This window comes from Arachis hypogaea, chromosome 16, assembly GCF_003086295.3.
Source record: "Arachis hypogaea cultivar Tifrunner chromosome 16, arahy.Tifrunner.gnm2.J5K5, whole genome shotgun sequence".
Lineage (NCBI taxonomy): Eukaryota > Viridiplantae > Streptophyta > Magnoliopsida > Fabales > Fabaceae > Arachis > Arachis hypogaea.
The window spans coordinates 38,931,296-38,953,589 of NC_092051.1; the positions used below are offsets into that span (position 1 = coordinate 38,931,296).

Below are 22,294 nucleotides of genomic sequence, written 5' to 3' on the forward strand. Positions count from 1 at the left end.
CTTAGAAATTTTTCATGTATAGACACTATGAATGCAAGAATGCACATGAAAAACAAGAAAAGACACAAAACAAGAAAACATCAAGATCAAACAAGAAGACTGGCCAAGAACAACTTGAAGATCATGAAGAACACTATGAATGCATGAATTTTTGAAAAATGCAAACTTTAAAACATGCAATTGACACCAAACTTAAAATTGACTCAAGACTCAAACAAGAAACACAAAATATTTTTTATTTTTATGATTTTATGAATTTTTTTTTTTTTTGGATTTTTCGAAAATTAATGTGAAAAAGAAAAATAAGGATTCCAAAATTTTTAATGTGAATTCCAGGAATCTTGTACTCTTAGTCTAAAGCTCCAATCTGAGGGTTAGGCATGGCTTAATAGCCAGTCAAGCTTTAGCATGTAAATCAGGTGGATCAGGAACAGCAGCAGGTGGATTAGCAACAACTAGCTTGCTCTTGATAATGTTGGGTTGGAAGCCCCAGTCCAAATGAATTTAGACATGGCTTTACAGCCAGTCAGGCTTCAACATGCTTCATGAAACACTAGAATTCATTCTTAAAAATTTTAGAATAATTTTCGAAAACAGATGAGAAATTTTTGAAAGATTTTTGAAAAATTTTTGAAAATAAAACAAAAAAAAATTACCTAATCTGAGCAACAAGATGAACCGTCAGTTGTCCAAACTCAAACAATCCCTGGCAACGGCGCCAAAAACTTGATACATGCGAAATTGTTACTCAGATTAGGTTGTAAAATTTGTTGTTCGTTCTCTCCCTGGCAATGGCGCCAAAAAACGGGTGCACAGAACCATGGTCCAAACATAACTTCACAACTTCGCACAACTAACCAGCAAGTGCACTGGGTCGTCCAAGTAATAAAACCTTACGTGAGTAAGGGTCGATCCCACGGAGATTGTTGGTATGAAGTAAGCTATGGTCACCTTGTAAATCTCAGTCAGGCGGATATCAAATAGTTATGGAGTTTTCGAAAATAAATAGTAAATAAATAGAAAATAAAGATAGAAATACTTATGTAATTCATTGGTGAGAATTTCAGATAAGCATATAGAGATGCTTTCATTCTTCTAAACTTCTGCTTTCCTGCTGTCTTCATCCAATCAGTCTTACTCCTTTCCATGGCAAACTTTCTGTAAGGGCATCACCGTTGTCAATGGCTACATCCCATCCTCTTGTGAAAAAGGTCCAAATGCTTTGTCACGGCACGGCTAATCATCTGAGGTTCTCGATCATACTGGAATAGGATTCACCCTCCTTTTGCGTCTGTCACTACGCCCAGCACTCGCGAGTTTGAAGTTCGTCACAGCCATCCCTTCCTAGATCCTACTCGGAATACCACAGACAAGGTTTAGACTTTCCGGATCTCAGGAATGGCCACCCATGGGTTCTAACTTATACCACGAAGTTACTAATAACTCGGACTCGGTCCCCTGTATTAGATATCTAAGAGATACTCATTCTAGCTTGGTTGCATGTAGAACGGAAGTGTTTGTCAGACACGCGTTCATAAGTGAGAATGATGATGAGCATCACATAATCATCACATTCATCATGTTCTTGGGTGCGAATGGATATCTTAGAAGTGGAATAAGTTGAATTGAATAGAAAACAGTAGTACTTTGCATTAATTCATGAGGAACAGCAGAGCTCCACACCTTAATCTATGGAGTGCAGAAACTCTACCGTTGAAAAATATATAAGTGAAAGGTTCAGGCATGGCCGAATGGCCAGCCCCCATGATCTAAGAACTAGACGTCCCAAGATGATCCGAAGATGAAAATACAATAGTAAAAAGTCATATTTATACAAAACTAGTTACTAGGATTTACAGAAGTAAGTAATTGATGCATAAATCCACTTCCGGGGCCCACTTGGTGTGTGCTTGGGCTGAGTTTGAATGTTACACGTGCAGAGGCTTCTTCTAGAGTTGAACGCCAAGTTGTAACGTGTTTTTGGCGTTCAACTCTGGTTTGTGACGTGTTTCTGGCGTTTAACTCCAGACTGCAGCATAGAACTGGCGTTCAACGCCCTTTTGCGTCATCTAAACTCGGCCAAACTATGGACTATTATATATTGCTGGAAAGCCCTGGATGTCTACTTTCCAACGCAATTGGAAGCACGCTATTTTAAGTTTTGTAGCTCCATAAAATCCACTTTGAGTGCAGGGAGGTCAGAATCCAACAGCATCAGCAGTCCTTTTTCAACCTCTGAATCTGATTTTTGCTCAAGTCCCTCAATTTCAGCCAGAAAATACCTGAAATCACAGAAAAATATACAAACTCATAGTAAAGTCCAGAAATGTGAATTTAACATAAAAACTAATGAAAACATCCCTAAAAGTAACTAGATCCTACTAAAAACATACTAAAAATAATGCCAAAAAGCTTATAAATTATCCGCTCATCAATGCCCCCGCCCCCAATATCTGTCCCTGTCCCCGCCCCGTCCCCATGACGGGTAAAGGGACCCCATATCCGCCGGGGACCTGGGTCTCCGCGGATATCCGCGGATTTTTGTAAAAAATAATAAAAATTGAAAAAAATGAAAAAATTAGAGAAAATCAAAGATAATCCTCAATTGCCATTACAAACATAATATCCATAATCTTTAAAGACCTAAATAGCAATAACAACAAATATAAACATCCAAACATATCCATAAATAACCAAATATTACATAAACAACCAACCATGTTCATAAACAACCAAATAAAGTTCATGACATTATAAAAACATAATTTCACCATCTCAATCTTCTTTTCATCCCGTAATGGTAGTGATGGTAGATTCTGACTTTCTTGAATCCTACATCGACAAGAAAACTATTTAAAGTTAAAAGCATATAATAACTCAATAAGTCAATAATGTAACAATTGCTATACATGTAACTGAAGAGATGGATGAATATTCTTTAAGCATGCTTCAAATGAAATCAACGGAATTAGAAAATCAATAAATATATATGTTATTATTAAGTAATAATCAGGGACCAATTTTGTGGCTCATTGAAGTAGGGATCTTTGTCTTTTGGATATGGAATTCTCTTACATCTATCTCTGACCAGTTTGACCTTAATTTAAACTTATGTATATATAAATGAGGCTAATCTTTATAATCTCACTTAACTTTCATTTTTTCCTTTTGTAAACCATAGTTTCATTAGGTTTATCTAGTCAACATCCTAAATCAATGCATGATTAACCAATCAAAAGAAACAAAATTGTACATAAAATGAATAAAAAGAACAGTTATTAAGTTTTTAAAACATCAATGCATTAAGAATTTTAGTCTTCATCTCCTTAATCAATGACACAACTCTTTTTTCAAAAAAATAATAGACTACACAACTTTACTTCATTATCTTCTTTCTTCCAATAAGAACTCAATGCTCCTAATAACGTCAGAATAGAATTAAAAAAAGTTCCCAAATAATACAGATGTTTGAGAAAATAATAAAATGAGTTAAAAAAAAAACAAAAAACAAAAGAACAAACTAACGAATAATGATAGATTGTTGACCACTCTAATCCAAAATCACTTTAATCCAAAATCAAATAAAATAAAATCTGAGTTACAAACCAGGATGAATGTTGTAAACAGGGAATATTACATGTTGATATCAAACCAGGATGAATGTTGCAAACTTCTTAGATTTAAGAATGACATTGATCCGATAATGATCACCAGAAAATTATAAAAAAATCAAAATACCAAAATAGAAATCAGAATCAGAAATTTACTACTTAGAACCTAATTACCCAAATTTAAAAATCCAGAATCAAATAACCCTAAATAAAAATTAGAATAAAAAAATTCAGAACTAAGAACCTAATTATCCTAAATCAAAAATTCAGAATCAAATCAACCCTAAATAGAAATCATAATCAGAAAATTCAGAACTCTAAACCTAATTACCCTAAATCAGAAATCCAGAATCAAATCAATCACGGTGAGGAGTGAAGAGGAGAAGCAGCAGTAAAGCATGTGTGAGCAGTGTTCTATGACTTACCCAGTTACCCGACGCGAAGAGGTGACGACAAGCAAAGGCGCGACAACCAGAGAAGAGGTGACGATCGGCGTGAGGTATTGTGACCTGACTGACAGACTCCCTGATGCGGTGTGCGTGATGTATCGTGACCTGACTGACGGCCACTCCACAGTGCGTGAGAGGTGGCGGTGATGGAATGAGGGGTGGAAGGTAGCGCCGTATTGGTGAAGGACTGAGAGGGCGAGAGGTGGCAGTCGGTGGCGGTCGGTGGTGATGATGGTGCGACCGTGCGTGGTTCAGAGAGGGCGAGAGGCTGAGGTTTGAGGGTGGTGAAGAGTTCAGAGACTAGGTTGAAGATTGTGAATTGCAAGTGTGACGGCTAGGGTTTTCACTTTCCTTCATATGATATATATATTAAGGGTATTCTAGTCTTTCTACATAAACGGGGTTTAAACGGGTCTCCACGAGGCGGGGACCTCTATCCCCGCCCCCGCCCCGTTTAATATACGGGGCCCCGTCTCCCGTCCCCACGGGTACAAAATCGTCCCCATATCTGTCCCGTGATGGGTAAATCCCCGCGGGTACTCGCCCTGCTGGGGATTTTTGCCATCCCTACACAGCACCTCCTGTGTTTTTTTTTAATAAATAAATTAAATATAATAATTACTAAAATAAATAATTTAAAAAATATTTACTAAAATAAATATTCTTTTCTTATCTCGTTTACATTGTAAACGAGATAATTTTGTACGTATCTCGTTTACATTGTGAGTGTAAACGAGATATATGCATTTATAAATAATTAAATATAATTTTTAAAAATAATAAAAAATATTAATGCTTTTAATTTGACCAAACTCTAAAAAATAGAATGTTTCAAATAATAGGAAAGATAAACCGTGTATTTTAAATAAAAGGAAAGATGAACTGTCCATTTAAAATAAGCACGTTAACACATTCATAAGTGCACCGTTAAAATGTCCACTATTAACACGGTTACTCCGGATAAACCAATGAATACATCTCCATTGAGTTCTTTTTGGGATAAGGTTATTTAAATTATATTTTAAATTTTTATGTACCCCATGCAACAAACAAAATTTTATGTACTCCCATACAACAAACGAAATTTCGTAAATTTGAAATTTCAAAAATTATATTTAATTATTTCGTTTAAAAATTTGAAATTTTGTTTGTTGTATGGGTGTTTTACTCAAATTTTTTTTATTGTTTAAAAGAAAATGAGGGTATCTCAATGTCGCAATTTTATTGTCAATAAGAATTAAAAAGGATTGAAAGTAACAAATAAACAAATAAATGCAATGTGCCGGAGGCAAAGTAAATTGTAGAAATTAAAACAAACAATAAATTAAAGAGAAGATGAAGAAAGAAACATAAACGTAAAAAGAAGAATAAGTAAAAGTAGAGAAATTTTATTAATAAAAACTGGGAAGAAAGCAAATTACAAGTGTTTGATTTTAGAGGAATTACTTAAGATTCCTAATTTTACTCTATGATGCTAAATGATTGAGAGCGTTTTGGGTTTCTAAGTGTTTTTCAAAAGAACTGAACACCCTACAATGTGTTCTTAAAGCTCTACTTATAGACTAACCTAATGTCAGCTGACAATTACCTTTTGTACACCACTTGCGAAAAATTTGAATTGTCCCGTAACTGTTCCCGCATTTCTTGCTTGATGTCAATTTCAAAAATCAAATAAATAACCAAACTGTCAAATGACTTAATTTAATTAAAATAAATATAAATATTATATATGGAGACATCATCATGTAACTAATTATTTCTTTTTATAATTTTCTTATAAAAATCATATTTTGTCTAATATAACGCCCCACAATTTTTTATTTGAAGTCATACAGTGATTAAAAGTGAAAAAAAAATTGTTTATAATAATAAAAGGAGTATATACAAACATATGTTTATTTATTTATTTTTTTTATTTTTTATTTTTTATTTTTTATTATTTTTTATTATATATATATATATAACAATATAAAAAAATATATATAATAATAAAAAAAGATATATATATATATATATATATATATATATATATATTTTCTCTTTTAAAATGTATATAAAAATAACAATAGTTTGAAACGTCACCTAGAGAACACACAAGAGTACTCGTACTCTTTTTCTTTTTTTGTTATTTTATTTATTCATTTATTTATTTTTATTTTGGCTAAACAAAAAAGTGAGACAGTTCAGTACTCTTATCTTCTTGTAATACTTGTGAGAGAGTGAATACATTAGTGTTTGAACAATCAACAGTTTCTTCTTCAACTCTGCGTCTCTTATTCTTCCAAATTTCATCTACTATGGTGGGTTTCTTCCATTCACAAGAATTCAACTGTATCTAGATCTTCTGATATTTCAGGTAGGATTTCATTGCTAGCTCCATTTTTGTCTTTTTCTTTTTCATTGTTGATTCAGAGAAATCTTAATCCCAAAAATGGCATGCAAAATATCCCTTGTGTTATTCATAACTGAGTACTAGAATCTTACTCTGAAGAGCATTCTCCTTTTTTATTTTACATTCTTTGACTCAAATTACGATTTGATTGTTAACCCTATTCTTCAATTTTGCTATTTTGCTGTCTTTTTTTTCTATTTTCAAGTATAAAAGAAGAGGTAGAAGGGATAGAAGGGATAGTTCATTTTCTTGGTACAAATATGTCGAAATTTCATCCCTTTTATTTTTTTTTGGTAATATATTATTATATCTACAAATATAACCTGATGTTCCCTAATTGAAAATTGTGTGCTACCCCAGAACCTGTTCATGATGTGTTGAGGATCAAGGTTTTGAATTTCTTCAATTTGTTTTCCGTTGGTTCATCTATCTTCTAATCTTCGAGGTCTTGCTGAAGGAGATACTTTACCAGACTTCTTTGTGTATATATTTACCAACTTCTTTTTAATAGTAAGTGAGCTTGTTTTGGCTCCTTCACTAACATGATCTATTTTAAGTGAGCTTGTTTTACCAGACTTTTTCCAATGTAAGTAGAAATAATTGCTATCTTGTGGCCATATTAATTAGGAATAATTTAGCTTTTGCATTATTTTTTTGCCATTGGATTTTTTAATGAAGAATGCAATTTTAGGATCCCTGACAATGCTCTGAAGCAACGTTACACAAATGCAATAGAAAACAAAGGAATTTGCTTAGATTATATACACCTTCTCCTTACTTTTAGCAATGATCAATCTAGTAGATAATGAATTTTTTTTCATGTTTCATTTATGATTTTTTTTTATATTCATGAGTATTGACAAGCAGTATTAAGTCTTGTTTTATGTTAAATCTTTGCTTACTGCTTAAACCAAATTAAACACATATAAGTTCAATTTCATTTTTTTCTACCTTTACAGCTTGTTTGTTGATCGTTGACAACCTCGGCACCCAAAACCTGGATTTTTTCAATCTGCATTGTTATGGCAACCTCAAGCCACCATCTGTCAACAAGTCCTCCTTCTTCATCTAAAGTGGTCATTTGTGATAAGCATATTGTCAAAAAGGGCAAAGATTTTACTCCTGAACCAGAGGCCACAAAATAAAAAATATGAAAATCTCAGGTGCTACTCCCTTTCACTATTGACGGTGTAGACTCAGATTTTGTCGGCCCTATTATCCCAAAGTTGCCAACAAAATAAATTTTTTTTCCTGGTCACCCTCAAAGAAAAACCGTTGCTTTTCAAGATTCCATTCCTATTGGATACTTCGATTCCAACAACAAGTTGTTCAGAAATCCCCAAAGGCTAACATTGGAGGTTACCGTACTTGGTTAGATAGGGTTGAAACTGAGAAGATGATCTTGTGGAAAGAGATTGAAATATATGATCTAATTCAGCTTAGTAAAAACTCTTACACTGTCAATTCAGGATTAATGGGAGGTGCTTTGTATTTCTGGAATGAGACTTCTCACAATTTTTATATCCCATATGGTATGATTACGCCTACTCTTCTGGATGTAGCTGCTATAACGGACCTACCTCCTTTAGGAGGGAAAATTTTAACTACCACCAAGTCGACCACAGGAGTTAAGTATGCCATTGATATCTCTTCTACCACTTACCAGAGTTTCATTCTCAATAACAGAGGTCAAGATGAAGCACCTGTTTCGGATAATGAGCATATTGCCTTTCTTCTCTATTGGTTGAGCGGCGTTGTTTTCTGTACCCAGAGTATTCAAGTTGAAGTCACTTATCTCCCATTGGCCATTATGTTAGCCGAAGGTAGGAAGTTGTGTTTAGCCAAATTGTTTCTAACTCGACTATATCTCACTCTGGATTGGATCACGGACCTTATGAGGGAGAAGAAGAGAATCACTAATGTTGACGGTCCTGTTTGGTTCTTTCAATTGTGGCTGTCTTCCATTTTTGAGTCTGAGCTACAACAGCGCTTGACCCAAAAAGGTCCTACAGATTCTGTAATTGCAGGACACCGTCTGCTCAACTTAGTTTTTCCGGATAAGTTAATGGCCTCACATGATAAGATGAAACACTTCTTCTGTGCATTTATTACTTACCAGAGAAAGACCACAACATCAATCTGACTCCTTTTGTTAATTGTCAAACTGATTTTGAATGGTTGACGCGATCTCTTACCCCAGCCAGGATTACACAAAAAGAAAGTATCACTATTTGGTCACAGTTCTTGACTCCCCAATTACTTTTTGCTGGATTCCCAGGTGAAGATGACCTAAGAACAGTGGTCTATATGCCAAACGCCATTTCTAGGCAATTTGGGTTAGCTCAGGTCATTCCATCTTCTTACCATCTTCAGGGGTCACACTCTTTGCACGTCAAAGCTACTTCACTAGAAGATCTGTTGCACATTCAGAAGGATAATACTTTGTGGAGACATAAATTTTACCTATTCCCTTTTAAACCTTGTCTATTGACCACATATTCATTCTTTTCTTGGTGGAAAACTTATTACTTTTCCATTAAAGTTGCTTTCAATACTTGTTGTCAAAGGATGACCACTGCTCTCATAATGCAACAAGTGAAGAGAGCATCAATCGTCAAAAAAGGTAATTAAAACTAAATTATTTGCCCATTTTGATTTCAAAAATTATGTTCCTCTTTGTGTTGTTGTTATTAATGTTATTTTCTTCATGTATAATGCCTTTTGAAAATGGCACCTATTTTAACTTTTTTTTTGTTACAGAGGAAAAAACCACCTCTCTTACTACCAATCCTTCTTTGAGAAAGACTTCTGGTAGGCTTGTAAGAAAAAAAAAACCCAATTTTACTTACTCAAGCCGCCGGATAAAGAGAAGACTTGAACCAATTACAGTGTCAACATCTTCAAATAGTGGTGATGAGGATGACACATCAAATGAATCTGATGGCAACCTTGATGGATTGGAGGTCTCTCAGAAAAATGAAGAGGAAAACGAAAGCAACTCGTCTAGTGATAAAGTAGTGAGTAAATCCTCTTCGGAAGACAATGATGTTGATACCCTTAGCCTCAGTAGTCAACTTGCTTCTCATGTATTTTTATATATTCTCACATCCTCTATATTAAAAATAGCATTATCTGGAAGAACTTAAATGATGATGATGACTCTCATGCCGATTTTTAATCTCATTAATTACCTTTGTTCTCATTTCACTTCTTGCCTTAGGTCACTGTGGCTCCTACCATTTCTTTGATTGTGCCTAGCACTAAAAATCGGATGGCTGCCACATCTGACAAGCCTACACCTAAAACTAATGCTAAGAAGGTATGACATGTCATTTAGCCTGATCATGAATATCTCTTTCTTGTTTTTTCTTATATATATATATATGTATGTATGTATGTATGTATGTATGTATGTATGTATGTATGTATGTATGTATGTATGTATGTATGTATGTATGTATGTATGTATGTATGTATGTATGTATGTATGTATGTATGTTGACACCTTCTTTTGTATCTTTTTTTAGCTTCAAAATTATGAAATCTTTCCGAGTGAGCGGTCAGAAAAACAAATACAAATCACTTCCATTCATGCTCAGACCCCTAATGTAGTGAATGATTTGTTGGCTGACTTAGAAAGTCTGAATGAAGCATATGCATGTAATATGGATACACAGAAGGCCATAGTTGAGTCTTGTTCAACCATTCAAAGTTACCTTCCAACAGAGCAACCCCATACTACACCTCCCACAACTAAGACTGCTGACGAATCCATTCTACTTCCATTGACCCAACAGCTCGGTGTCATTCAATCCAAACCTGTTGGTGCACGAATCCCCACACTTTCGTACAGTTGTACCAGCAAGTGCACTGGGTCGTCCAAGTAATACCTGAGCGAGTCAGGGTCGATCCCACGAGAATTGTGGTTTGAAGCAAGTTATGGTTATCTTGCAGGTCTTAGTCAGGCGTATAGAAGAATTGAATTTGGAAGATGGAATTATAATGATAATCTTAAAACCTAGATAAATGTCTGAGATGGATGAGGCTTGGAGTTGTTTTGTCTTTCTGAATTAACTCTGGTATTACTGTCTTCTTTACTTGTGAATGATCTCTTCTATGGAATGCTGTATGTGATCAACGCCATGGGCCGTGGTCATTGATCTCCTCTGCTACAGATTGAACGTCATTGGTCGTGGTCATCCAATCTGATGAAGGGTGAAGCTCTAGCAGTTCATTCTCTTGGCGATCCTACTCAAAATGCCACGGACAAGGTCGAATCTTCCGGATCAGAGAATGCTGCTTCTTTGGATTCTAGCCTATACCACGGAGACCCTAATCTCTCTGAAAATTGGCTGAACTGGTGTCTTGAGAAATCCCCAACGAAGTCGTGGATTAGCCGTATGAGATGTATAAACATAGTTGTTGGTTCGCGCTTTCCAATCACGTATTCACATGAACCCAAGTAGACGCGGGTGTTTGTCAAGCACGTTCGTCTTAGTATGATGAATAAAGCTGATTGTCACTGATCATCCTATTCACTATGTTGAAGAGCGAGTATACATCTTAGAAATAAATCAAACATGGATCGAAGAAGAAATAGTAATACTTTTATTAAATCATAGGACTCAGCAGGGCTTCTCTCCTCAACCTAGGAGGTTTAGAAACTCATACTGAAAGGAAAATACAATGGTAAAAATGTGTATGCTGAATGAGATAGTGTATGATTCCTAAATTACATAAATCTAATCCCTTAAATACTAAACAATGACTAGTAAGGGTAAAACAGTCTTTCTAGTGCTAAAATCTACTTCAGGGGCCCACTTGGTAAGTGTTTGGGCTAAGCTTTGATGAGATCTACGTGATATGAGGCTCCTAGGGCGTTGATCGCTGGTTAGGGGGTCCTCTCTGGGTGTTTGGACGCTGGGCTCTGCTCTTTGGGCACTGGACGCCTAGAAGGGGGCAGGTAGCTGGCGTTGGACGCCAGTTTTGGGCCTTCTAATATGAAGCAAAGTATGGACTATTATACATTTATGGAAAGATCTGAAAGTCAGATTTTTATAGCCGTTAAGAACGCTCCATTTGGACTTCTATAGCTCCAAAAAAGCTCTTTCGAGTGCAATGAGGTCAAATCCGGACAGCATCTGCAGTGCTTTCTCTGTCTCTGAATCATATTTTTGCTCCAACTCTTCAATTTCAGTCAGAAAATACCTGAAATTGCACGAAAACACAAAAACTTATAGTAGAATCCAAAAATGTGAATTTAACACTAAAACCTATAAAACCTTAATAAAAACTAAACAAAATATACTAAAAACTATATGAAAACTATGCCAAAAAGCGTATAAAATATCCGCTCATCACCTGTTTTGACACTTGCCACCGATCCACACTTTAAGGCTCAGCTTTCTGATATTCTTCAAACTTTTTCAATTACACCACATCCTTTGACTATTGATCCTTTGTTGGCTCGTTTGCAAAAAGTTTATGAGGACATTTATACCAAATTTCCAGATTTTCAAGCAGCTATCTCATCATATCAACAATCAATTGAAGCTCTTTCTAAGTTAAAACAAGACACGTCCTCTTTTGAGATTGCCAAAACTACCCTGGCTGCCCATATTTCAAAAGTTAAAAACCGGGCTCATGAGTTATCTGAGGAGATTCGAGACTTGGAACAATAGCTGACTGTTGATAAACCACTATTTTATGGTTTATCTTGTGCTCAATTGAGTGAATTTTATCAACTCTTTACCCACTTATTCATACTATTTGCATGGTTTTACATTTACCTTCCTAATTATGTGCTTTGATTGAAAGCATGCTTCTTTGGCCTTAAGTTCCCTATGTTTAATCTTCTCTTATTACCATTAGATGCCTTGATATGTGTGTTAAGTGTTTTCAGAGATTAACTGTCAAGAGAGAAGCAAAAAATAGGCTGGATGCTATTTTGATAAAGAATGAGGGTCAATTTGCCAAAGCAAGCAGCATGCTAGACAGTAGCAATGCATCTTTACAATCACTTGAAAAGAAGATGCTTTCCTCACATGAAGTTGCAAAAGAAGCTAAGAACTTCTAAACCGCTCTCCAAACTGAAGTTACTTTCTTGATGGAGATCTTTGAAACTTAGTCTTGTATTTCTTATGCAATCTTCACTTTTTGAAATTTTAGAGTTTTGTTTATTACTTGCTTTTGTATACACTCTATCCTTATTTTGGAGACTGGTCAGCACTTGCTATTTTTTGGGAAGTTATTACATTATTTCACACTAAACTAATTATTAATATCACAGTGACCACTTTTATATTTCATTTGGGATGACCTCCATATCTATCCATGTCAGGTTGCACTGGTGCATGCCATCTTGTGTGCATTTGCCTCAAGTGCTGTCAAATTAAATCAAATGTGCATTTTATTGACATGCCTCTAGCTTCATACAGGTTTATTCACTAAACTTTTAGTTCTATATGTTGGCATGTACTATTCTGCACTCACAAAATGATAAGTTATTTTCTGTATTGACTCTTATTTTAAATTAATGCTTTGGACACATATTTGTCTCATAATCTTAATGCTTTACACTGTTAATAGAACTTGCAATTCAGAGAAATCACAAGGATATGTTAGCTTTTACAAATTGAATTGCAAATATTAGTTAGCTCTTTATTTTTTTCTTTGACACTTCAATTGGATATTTTCGTATCCTTAAATATGTAGAATGTTTATCTCATACATGCCTGGCCTATATATTTTTAAATATTTGTCATTTATTGAAGGAATTCTTCTTCCTGATTTGACTTCAATAATCTTATAGGCATTTTCAGAATAAATCTTGTCAACTACATAAGGTCCTTCTCAAGTTGGAGACCACTTACCATAAGATTTTTTTTTCTATAGGCAAAATTGTTTTCCACACTAAATCTCTAACTGCAAATGTCTTTGCTTTAACACGGCAGTTGTATGATTTTGACATAATCTCTTTTTGTCGAATCACCTGCTCTAAAACTCTCCACCTTTCGTCATCTAGTTCATTGAACTCATCATACAAAGAATTCCAATAATCTACTACTGGTATCTCATCTTGTCTATCCATCCTTATACTTTGCAAATTAATATCAATTGGCAACATCGCATCATGACCGTAAACTAACTTATATAGGGTGGTCCCAGTAGAACCTCTTGGAGAATTTCAGTAAGCCTAAAGAACTTGACTGAGAGTTTGGTGCCAATTTCTTGGCTGCCTTCCAATGTGTTTTTTAATTAATGCAATCAAAATTTTATTTGCTACCTCCACTTGTCCATTCACTTGGGCATAATACGGTGTAGAAGAAAGCATTTTTATATCCCTAAATTTGGCATATTCCATGACATTTTTCCCAATAAACATAGTTCCTTGATTAGTGGTAATAGACTGAGGAATTCCAAATCTATGCATAATATGCTCCTCAATAAAATCAATTATTTCATTGTAAGTCACCTCCCTTAAAGGGATAGCCTCTACCTATTTAGAAAAATAATCTACACTAACCAAAATGAACTTATGACCTTTGGAAGAAGGTGGGTGAATCTGACTGATCAGATCTAAAGCCTAACCTCTAAACGGCCATGGCTTAACTATAACATGCAATTCTGACACTGGAATATGTTGAAGGCTTCCACGTTTTTGGCATTCTTCACAAGACCTAGCATAATTTATACAATCTCTTTGAATAGTTGGCCAATACAATCTTCTCCTATTTATCACCTATTTCATTTTTTTTCTTGACTGATGGGCACCACAAATTCCCTCGTGCACTTAGTAAGAGCCAAATACACTTCTTTTTCTCCCAAACATGTCAAGAGGTTTCTATCAACAAATTTCTTAAATAAGACATTATTCATTAGAACATAACTTTGAGCTCTATATTTAAGTTTTCTATTGACACTGAGACTTGAATTTTCTAGATATTCCATAATTGGTACTCTCCAATCTTCTGGGTCTAGTTTTTCTAATGACAACACTTCTCTTTTTTTTCAAAGGCATAAATATGTCCTTTATCCTTACCAATTTTTCTAGTGTTGAGGGCTTGATCTTATATCTTGAAGCAATTTGAGCTAATTCATTTGCTTCTTGATTTAACTCTCTTGGAATATGCCTTAAAATAACATTGTCAAATTCGCTCAACAACTTTGTAGCTACATTGAAATACTTTCTTAAATTTTCACTAACACACCTATATTCAAGTGATACTTGACGGACTACAAGCTGTGAATCTCCAAAAATTTCCACATTTTTAACTCCTCTTTCTAATAATAACTCCAGTCCCATTATTAACGCTTCATACTCTGCCTCATTGTTGGAACATGAATAATTCGATTCAAAGAGGAATTTACTTGGCTCGCCGCTTGGAGAAATAATTAAAATTCCTATACCAACACCACCCTTATGGCATGAACCGTCAAAATATAATTTCCAAGGTACTAAACCAACAAAATCCAGTAAACTCTCATCAATGTCAATACAATGATGGTCAACCAGAAAATCAGCTAGAACCTGACCCTTAACGGCTCTTGTAGGAACAAAATGTAAAGAAAATTCCGTTAAGGCCAACATCTATTTTCCTAGTCTACCATGCAATATTGGAGAAGACAACATATATTTAAGAACATAAAACTTAGAAATTACATAAACATTCCTAGGAATCAAATAGTACTTAAGTTTTAAACAAGAAAAATATAAAGCTAAACAAAGTTTCTCAATTAGAGAATAACGGCTATGAACATCATTTAGCACACGACTTAGGTAATAAATCACTCTTTCGTTGCCATTCTCATCTTCTTGAGCCAGCATTCCACCAATTGTTACTTCAGAAGCTGACACATAAAGTTTTAGAGGTGCTTCGTGCCTTGGAGGTGTCATAATAGGAGGATTAGTCAAATACTGCTTGATGTTGTCAAAAGCTTCTTGATGCTTTGTTTTTCATTGGAACTCTTCATCTTTTTTCAACTTGATCAGAGGCAGAAAAACCTTGGTTTTTCCTGACATATTGAAAATGAACCTTCTGAGGTAATTGACTTTCCCTAAAAATGCTTGCAGTTGGTTTTTGTTAGCTGGAGGAGGAGCCTCTAAAATAGCCTTTGCCTTATTTTTGTCAATTTCAATCCCTTTTTTCTGCACCAAGAAAATTTCCTATACTCACACCAAAAGCACATTGCAAGGGATTCATTTTCAATTTATGCTTTCTCATTCTTTCAAATGCTTTTTTAAAAGAACTGAACTCCTTACAATGTGTTCCTAAAGCTCTATTTATAGACTAACCTAATGTCAGCTGACAGTTACCTTTTGTACACCACTTGCGAAAATTTTGAATTGCCCCGTAACTGTTTCCGCACTTCTTGCTTGATGTCAATTTCAAAAATTAAATAAATAACCAAACTGTCAAATGACCTAATTTAATTAAAATAAATATAAATATTATATATGGAGACATCACCATGTAACTAATTATTTCTTTTTATAATTTTCTTATAAAAATCATATTTGGTCTAACAATGGGAGCACATAAAAATTTGAAATATAATTATAATTTAAATAACTTTATCCCATACAGAACTCAATAGAGATGAATTGATTGGTTGGATGATTCCTATTAAGAGTCAATCCAACGTAACCGTATTAATAGTGGGCAATTTAACAGTGCACTTATGTGCTTTCAAAGTAAACGTGCTAACGTGATAAATGGATAGTCCCACTTTAGAAAAATAGTTATTACATATTTCCGATGAATTTTATCCCATGGAAATACAGAGGGAATTTTAGAGGAATTTTTTTGTCAGAAAATAAAAAAATGAATTAGCATAAATTACAGACGAAAAATAGAATCCGTCGATAATTCTGTCAGTAAATTTTTTTTGTGGAAAATAGTTACAGACGGAAAATCCGTCTGTAATTAAATAAACAAAACGCTGCATTTTATTAAATTATTACAGATGGAAAATCCGTCTGTAATTTAAAATTTTCTGTCGGAAATATATTAGAATAAGGAGATGGGTCACTTTGGTTCCAATACTTCAGTTCACTTTTTTTTCACATTCTCCTTGAATTACTCCCATGCCTTCTCTCTCTCCATTAAAGATGTGACGTCCTCCACTGTCGCCGCCGCCGCCGCCGCTCGCGTCGCACGAGCTCCTTCCACCGCCGCTCTCAATGCGTTTGCTCCTTTCGTCGTCACACGAGCTCTCTCGGCCGTGCTCTTGTCTTACGAGCTCCCTCCGCCACCGCTCTCGCGCTGTTTCTTCTCTTCTCGCCAGAGGTTTGTCATCGTCTCTTCTCGTCGCTGTTAGTTCAGGTAGGCCTCCACCTTCTTCTCGTCTCTAGCCCTAACCCTTCCATTGTGATTCTGTTCCGATTTCATTATCCCTAGCCCTAACCCTGTCCCTTCCCTGTTTTTCTTAACCCTAATTCTCGTCCCTTAACCCTAATTTTCCGTTTGTTCTCTCCGGTTTAGAATTATGTTATGTGGATCGATTTTAATCCTAATTTGTTTTTTTCAGGTCCGCTGAAGGTTACACCATTTATGGTCGAGTGAAGATCCCCAGCAGTATGCTTTGTTTTTCTTTTTTGTCACTCTGATTTTTATTTTCTTACTTTTTACTTAATTCAAAATCTAATTGTTGGATGGTGACTGATGCGAATAACCATTGCATTCGAATTGGCAGATTTTTTATATTTTGTTCAATAAACTTTATATGAACTAAAGCTTTCAACTTTAATATGTAGATGCACTAAAGCACTTTAATATGTGAGATTGACTTTGAATTGTTGATGGGACTGGTAATGGTACTTGGGGTCATATGTCAGTTCAAGTTGTTCATATTGTTTTGGAGTTCACACCAAAATCAAGTTTGATTTAGTCATTCAGAATTCATCTAATTTGAAGCTTTGGTTGGCCTATAGTATCAATTGTAATTTGAAATATTTAGGAAGATGGCTGTCAGAGCCTGTTAGCATTTTTGGTGTCATTTCATTTACTTAGGTGTATCTGATAATGTTAATTGAATGGAATTCAGCAAGGTTTTGCTAGAGTTCATTATGGTGTGCATCCATTCCTTTGTGTGCATCCATTTCTTGCATCCATTTCTTGTTAATGGTGTGCATAAATTTGTTTGCAGATTTAGGAACAAAAGACTATATAATTCCCGGAAAAGTGTCGAATGTCAAAGTCATACTCAATGGTGGTCAGAAAGTTACTTTTTTGAGGCCTGATGGATATTTCTCATTGTATCCTTTAATTTACATCTTCATTTTAAACTCATTTCAATTTGCATGATAACTGCTATTGCAATACTTCAAGTCATGTTTAATTTGATCTCTCTTTGCTGTCCTGATATTGCTTTTGCAAAGTTATAGTTAATGATAGTATTTCGTTGTTGAGCAACAAACTAGTTCCTTAACATGTTTGCTTTAAGCCACAACGTCCCAAATATTTCTTGATGGATGCTTCATGAGGTCTAAAAATTATAGCTTCTTTGATGAGTATGCAGGGCCAGGGGGACAAGGCTATTTGTGGAAACAAAACTAGGACGAATTCGAGTTTTCAAGCGGCCGCAAAGCAGGCGATTTTGGAAGTAGTTCAAGCTGCACCAAACAGCATAGGATGCTATGCAAGAGGGAAGGTTGATATTTCTGAAAGGGTAAATGAATCTACTTATATTTTGGCTAATTGTTGGAAGAGTTTGAACAGTAATTCTTGCAAAGTATGTCTTGAGAATTCTCATGAAAATTGCTGATTTCGGACTGGTATTGATTTAGAGGGGAACAAGGTCCCCTGAGCTATTTTGTATTTTATCCCAGTTTTTTTAAGCCTCACACAGTTAATGATTACTTGCAGGGTCCACCACTGGCTGGAAGGTATGACATGGGAGCTCTATGCATGCATGAGAATTTTGAAAAACTTGAAGGCCTTATCAATGATGCTATAGATAAAGGTGCTGAAATTGTTGCAAGAGGAAGTTTCGGGCCTATTGGTGGAGATGCAGTTGATCAGTGTTACCCCTCAACTGTGATTGTTAATGTGAATCACTCCATGAGATTGATTATTAATGTGATAAGAAAAATATCGCTTTCTAAAAAAGGGTAGAAAATTAATTTGTCTCAACCCTGAGGATGTATTTTTTTAGAGAAGTTTATCCAGACATGTTAGTAATAGACTTAACAAAAAAGTGTATCTACTTGAAGTATGAAGTGATTGGTTTTTTTTGTGTGTCTTAGAACACTGAAGTTCTCCGGAAGATGGGGAAGCACACAAGGATTAGCTCAGAGTGTGCCGTTCTGACAGATAGCAGGGATTCAATTCCAATTCAAAAATGGAAGTCAATTAACGCTCAGGTGGTTATTGGGACTCCTGGCACCATCAAGAAGTGGATTTCTTTCAAGAAATTGAACCTGACCAGATTGACGATTCTTGTCTTTGATGAGGCTGATCAAATGCTTGCTAAGGTAAGTTTTGCATTCTGATGAAATGTAATGCAATTGCTTTTAGTTAGGATTTAAAGTTTCATTGTAGTTTAGAATTGTAAATTGAAGTTGTGATGCTTCTCCGCTTATGTGGAGGATATAGAGGGTGAGAGCACTAGTAAGTCACTTGACTCTATGAACTGTAAATTTCCTAAACAACTATGAACAGTGTTGTTGCAGGATGGTTTTAAGGATAAGAAATAGAAAAATTCAATTCTAGCTGCCAGGTTTGTTGAACGGCCTCTCTTATAGTCTGCATGCATGTATGCAAAGTTCAATCCATTTGAGAATTCTTCTCTAGATATAAAGATGAAACATATATCCTAATTGATTGCTTTAATTAGGTTGCAAGTTGTGTTGAAGGAAAATATAATTGTTCCTTGATATTTGAGAAACTTCTTATTTGTGCAGCTGAACAATTGCATCTACTTAAATGTATTGTGCCATTGCATCTTCACGTTAATGATCTGAATCATTGCATCATTACTTGAATTGATTTATTGGCCTAGATGTAATTTCTATGCATTTAGTTCAAATATTTGGGTATACTTGTGTGAGCTGTTGATATGTATATTTTTGTTTCTTTTAATCTCCAGGTTCTTCTATTTTCTGCCACATTCAACGACATTGTCAAGAACTTTGTTGAGAGGATAGTTAAAAGGGACCATAATAAACTTTGTTAAGAAAGAATAACTTTCTTTAGATGCTGTGAAGTAGTATAAAGTGCACTGCCCTGATGAGTTGTCGAAGATTGAGGTGATAAAAGATTACATATTCGAATTAGGAGAAAATATGGGCCAAATTATCATATTCGTGCGCACGAGACAGAGTTGACGATTGACCAGCCTTGAAGTTTGGTAAATGTGGTGATTCATATCTTCAAAATTTGCTTCAGGTGCCACTCTTCACCACCACCGCTTTTAGTTTTTCAAACCTAATTTCTCTGTTTATTCTTTTGTTAATTGTTATAATTACTGTTTTTTTATTTTTTATTCATATTAATTTTTTGTATTGTTTGCTTGATGGAGTATATTTTCTTCTACGATGATAAGCTTGTTTTCTTTTTTCAAATTTTTTAAGATTTATCAATTCAATGGAGCTAATTCAAATAAGATTTATGGTTATGATGTATTCATCCTAGACTCATAGAATAAGATTTATCAATTCAATAGAGCTAATTCAAATATTCAGGAAAGAGCCAAGGCTTTGGAAGTTATCCAGTATCTGAAGGAAAAGTATCATGAAGGGAAGTGTAATGTTGCCATTGTTGGTAAGGGAACATAGTACATGTTTCCATGTCACCTTCCAAAAATCCTATTATAATTTTGTATTTTTATTTCTTTATGACAATAAAAACGTGTTTCATGTTGCAGATGATGGAAAGTTGGACACTGAGTCAGACTCAGGTGAATTTTGGGTTCTCTTTGGTGGTTTTGCTCCAATTGGAAAGAAAGGAATTAGTGATGATGATATCATTCCTGAGACAACTCCTGCCCAACTCTTTAGGTAAGTTGATTTTATTGTCATCTCCCCTTACCCTGTTTCTTCTTGATGCATGCTTCAAAAAGATATAATAGTGATATCGTCAATGATTTTTAGCTGAGATAAATCCACAACAAAGAGATTCATTGGCTACTACCTTTTAAGCATTTTGCCTAATGAGTAGATCTACTTCTCTGCTAGCAAATCAAGACAAAAAAATGACTCTTTTGTTGATTATAAAAATATTGTTTACTTTCAGATTTTACCAGCAGATGCTTGTGCTGGGCATGTGCATTTATTTTGTGCTACTTTTAAATGAACTTTTGGAGACATAAGGGAATCTTGATTAGAACTAAGTATTTAGACTGTGGTGCTGAGGTATTCGTCTGGGTTGGCCGGGTCACACAAGTTGAAGAGCGAAAAGCAGGTTGTCTTGCAGCTGAAAATTTTTGTTATCCATTATACTTCTGTTTGCCTAAATGGTTACTTCAAGATGAAGTCATTCACCAGTTGGCTAAATGATTTTTAATATGAAGATTATTTAGTAATAGTCATTGTTACAACATACCTTATTTCTTAATCTGTTACACTGACGCATCCATATCCAGCCTGGAGTTACTTTAAAGCATGCTAAAGAAGGAACAGAAAGCTCAGCTTTCTGGTTTGCTCTTGGAGAAAAACAGAGTTACACCAGCTTTCTGGTTTGCTCTGCCTTGTCTAATGCCTTTAATTCATCTTTTGATATGACATCCAGTATGGTATGGCAACATGTTTAAGATTGTATAAACTATATTTTTCTTTGTTGTTTTATAGTCAATGAAATTCAACCAAAAGTAGGTTCTCCTAATAAGAGGGTGTAGGATAATGATGAAGCATTTAAGCATATTGTATATGGTATCTTTTCTTTTGTTATTAGTGGTAAATTTAATAATTATATTTAGGTAGGTACAGGTTCAGGTTTTTTCATCTTTGCCGAAAAGAAAATTGAAGGAAAGAATATCATAGTATTTAAATTAAATTTGCCAAAAAGAAAAATGAAGGAAAGATATCATAATTTTTAAATTAAATTGAACATCTGCAAATCAAGTCACAGATCATGATGATTTCATACTCCGTTGAAACTTGCCTTTCTTTCTAATACTTTCTACTCTCACAGTCACAGGATAGATTGAATGGGCTGAATCAAGGAGGACCAAGACAAAGAGCAGAAGCTTTGGCTGCTTTAAACTCTGCATTTAAATCATCATCCGGAACCAAAAGTTCTAGCCCTAAGACAACTGGAAGAAGTCAAGGATCACCGCCACCCTCAATGTCTTCGGATGAGGACTATGATGATGATGATGATGATGATGAAGATGACATTGAAGACTATAGCTGATAGTTTTAGTATGGTTGGACAATATACTAGGAATTATAGTTGATGATCAATACATTTTGTTTATGTTTTGAATTATATTGACTTGCTTGTTTATAGTACTTCATAATACGATGAATTTGTTTATTTTTTGAAATATTATAAATATTCGAATACAAATTAGATAAAAATTTGTATTAAATTTATATTTATTTTGTATGAAAACAAGTTTATTTTGCAATTAGAAAAAATTCTATTTTACCTTACAGACGGAAAATCTGTCGAAAAATCCGTCTGTAATTACAGATGAAAAATTCGTCTAAAAATCTGTCTGTAATTACAGACGGAAAATCCGTCGAAAAGTTCGTCGCCTTTGGGAAATGGATAGAAAATTTATAGAGGGAAAATCCGTCAGTAACTTGTAAAAATTCGTCTGTAATTTTCCGACGAAAAAAAATCCGTCGGTAAATAATTTTCGACGGGACTTTTACAGAGGGACAAAATCCGTCGGTA

The 22,294-nt window shown here is 34.7% G+C and overlaps 2 long non-coding RNA genes across 2 annotated transcripts; both read left to right on the plus strand.

The window, feature by feature from the left end:
- The first annotated feature begins 16,514 nt into the window (after positions 1-16,514).
- LOC112758339 (uncharacterized) lies at positions 16,515-18,113 on the plus strand. Its single transcript, XR_003179572.2, has 4 exons — positions 16,515-16,777; positions 16,983-17,029; positions 17,601-17,709; positions 17,898-18,113. It is a non-coding gene; the product is annotated as an uncharacterized lncRNA (long non-coding RNA).
- A 1,747-nt stretch (positions 18,114-19,860) lies between these two features.
- Positions 19,861-21,983, plus strand: LOC112757984 (uncharacterized). The gene is made up of 3 exons (XR_011873609.1): positions 19,861-20,215; positions 20,319-20,451; positions 21,584-21,983. It is a non-coding gene; the product is annotated as an uncharacterized lncRNA (long non-coding RNA).
- Positions 21,984-22,294: the final 311 nt, after the last annotated feature.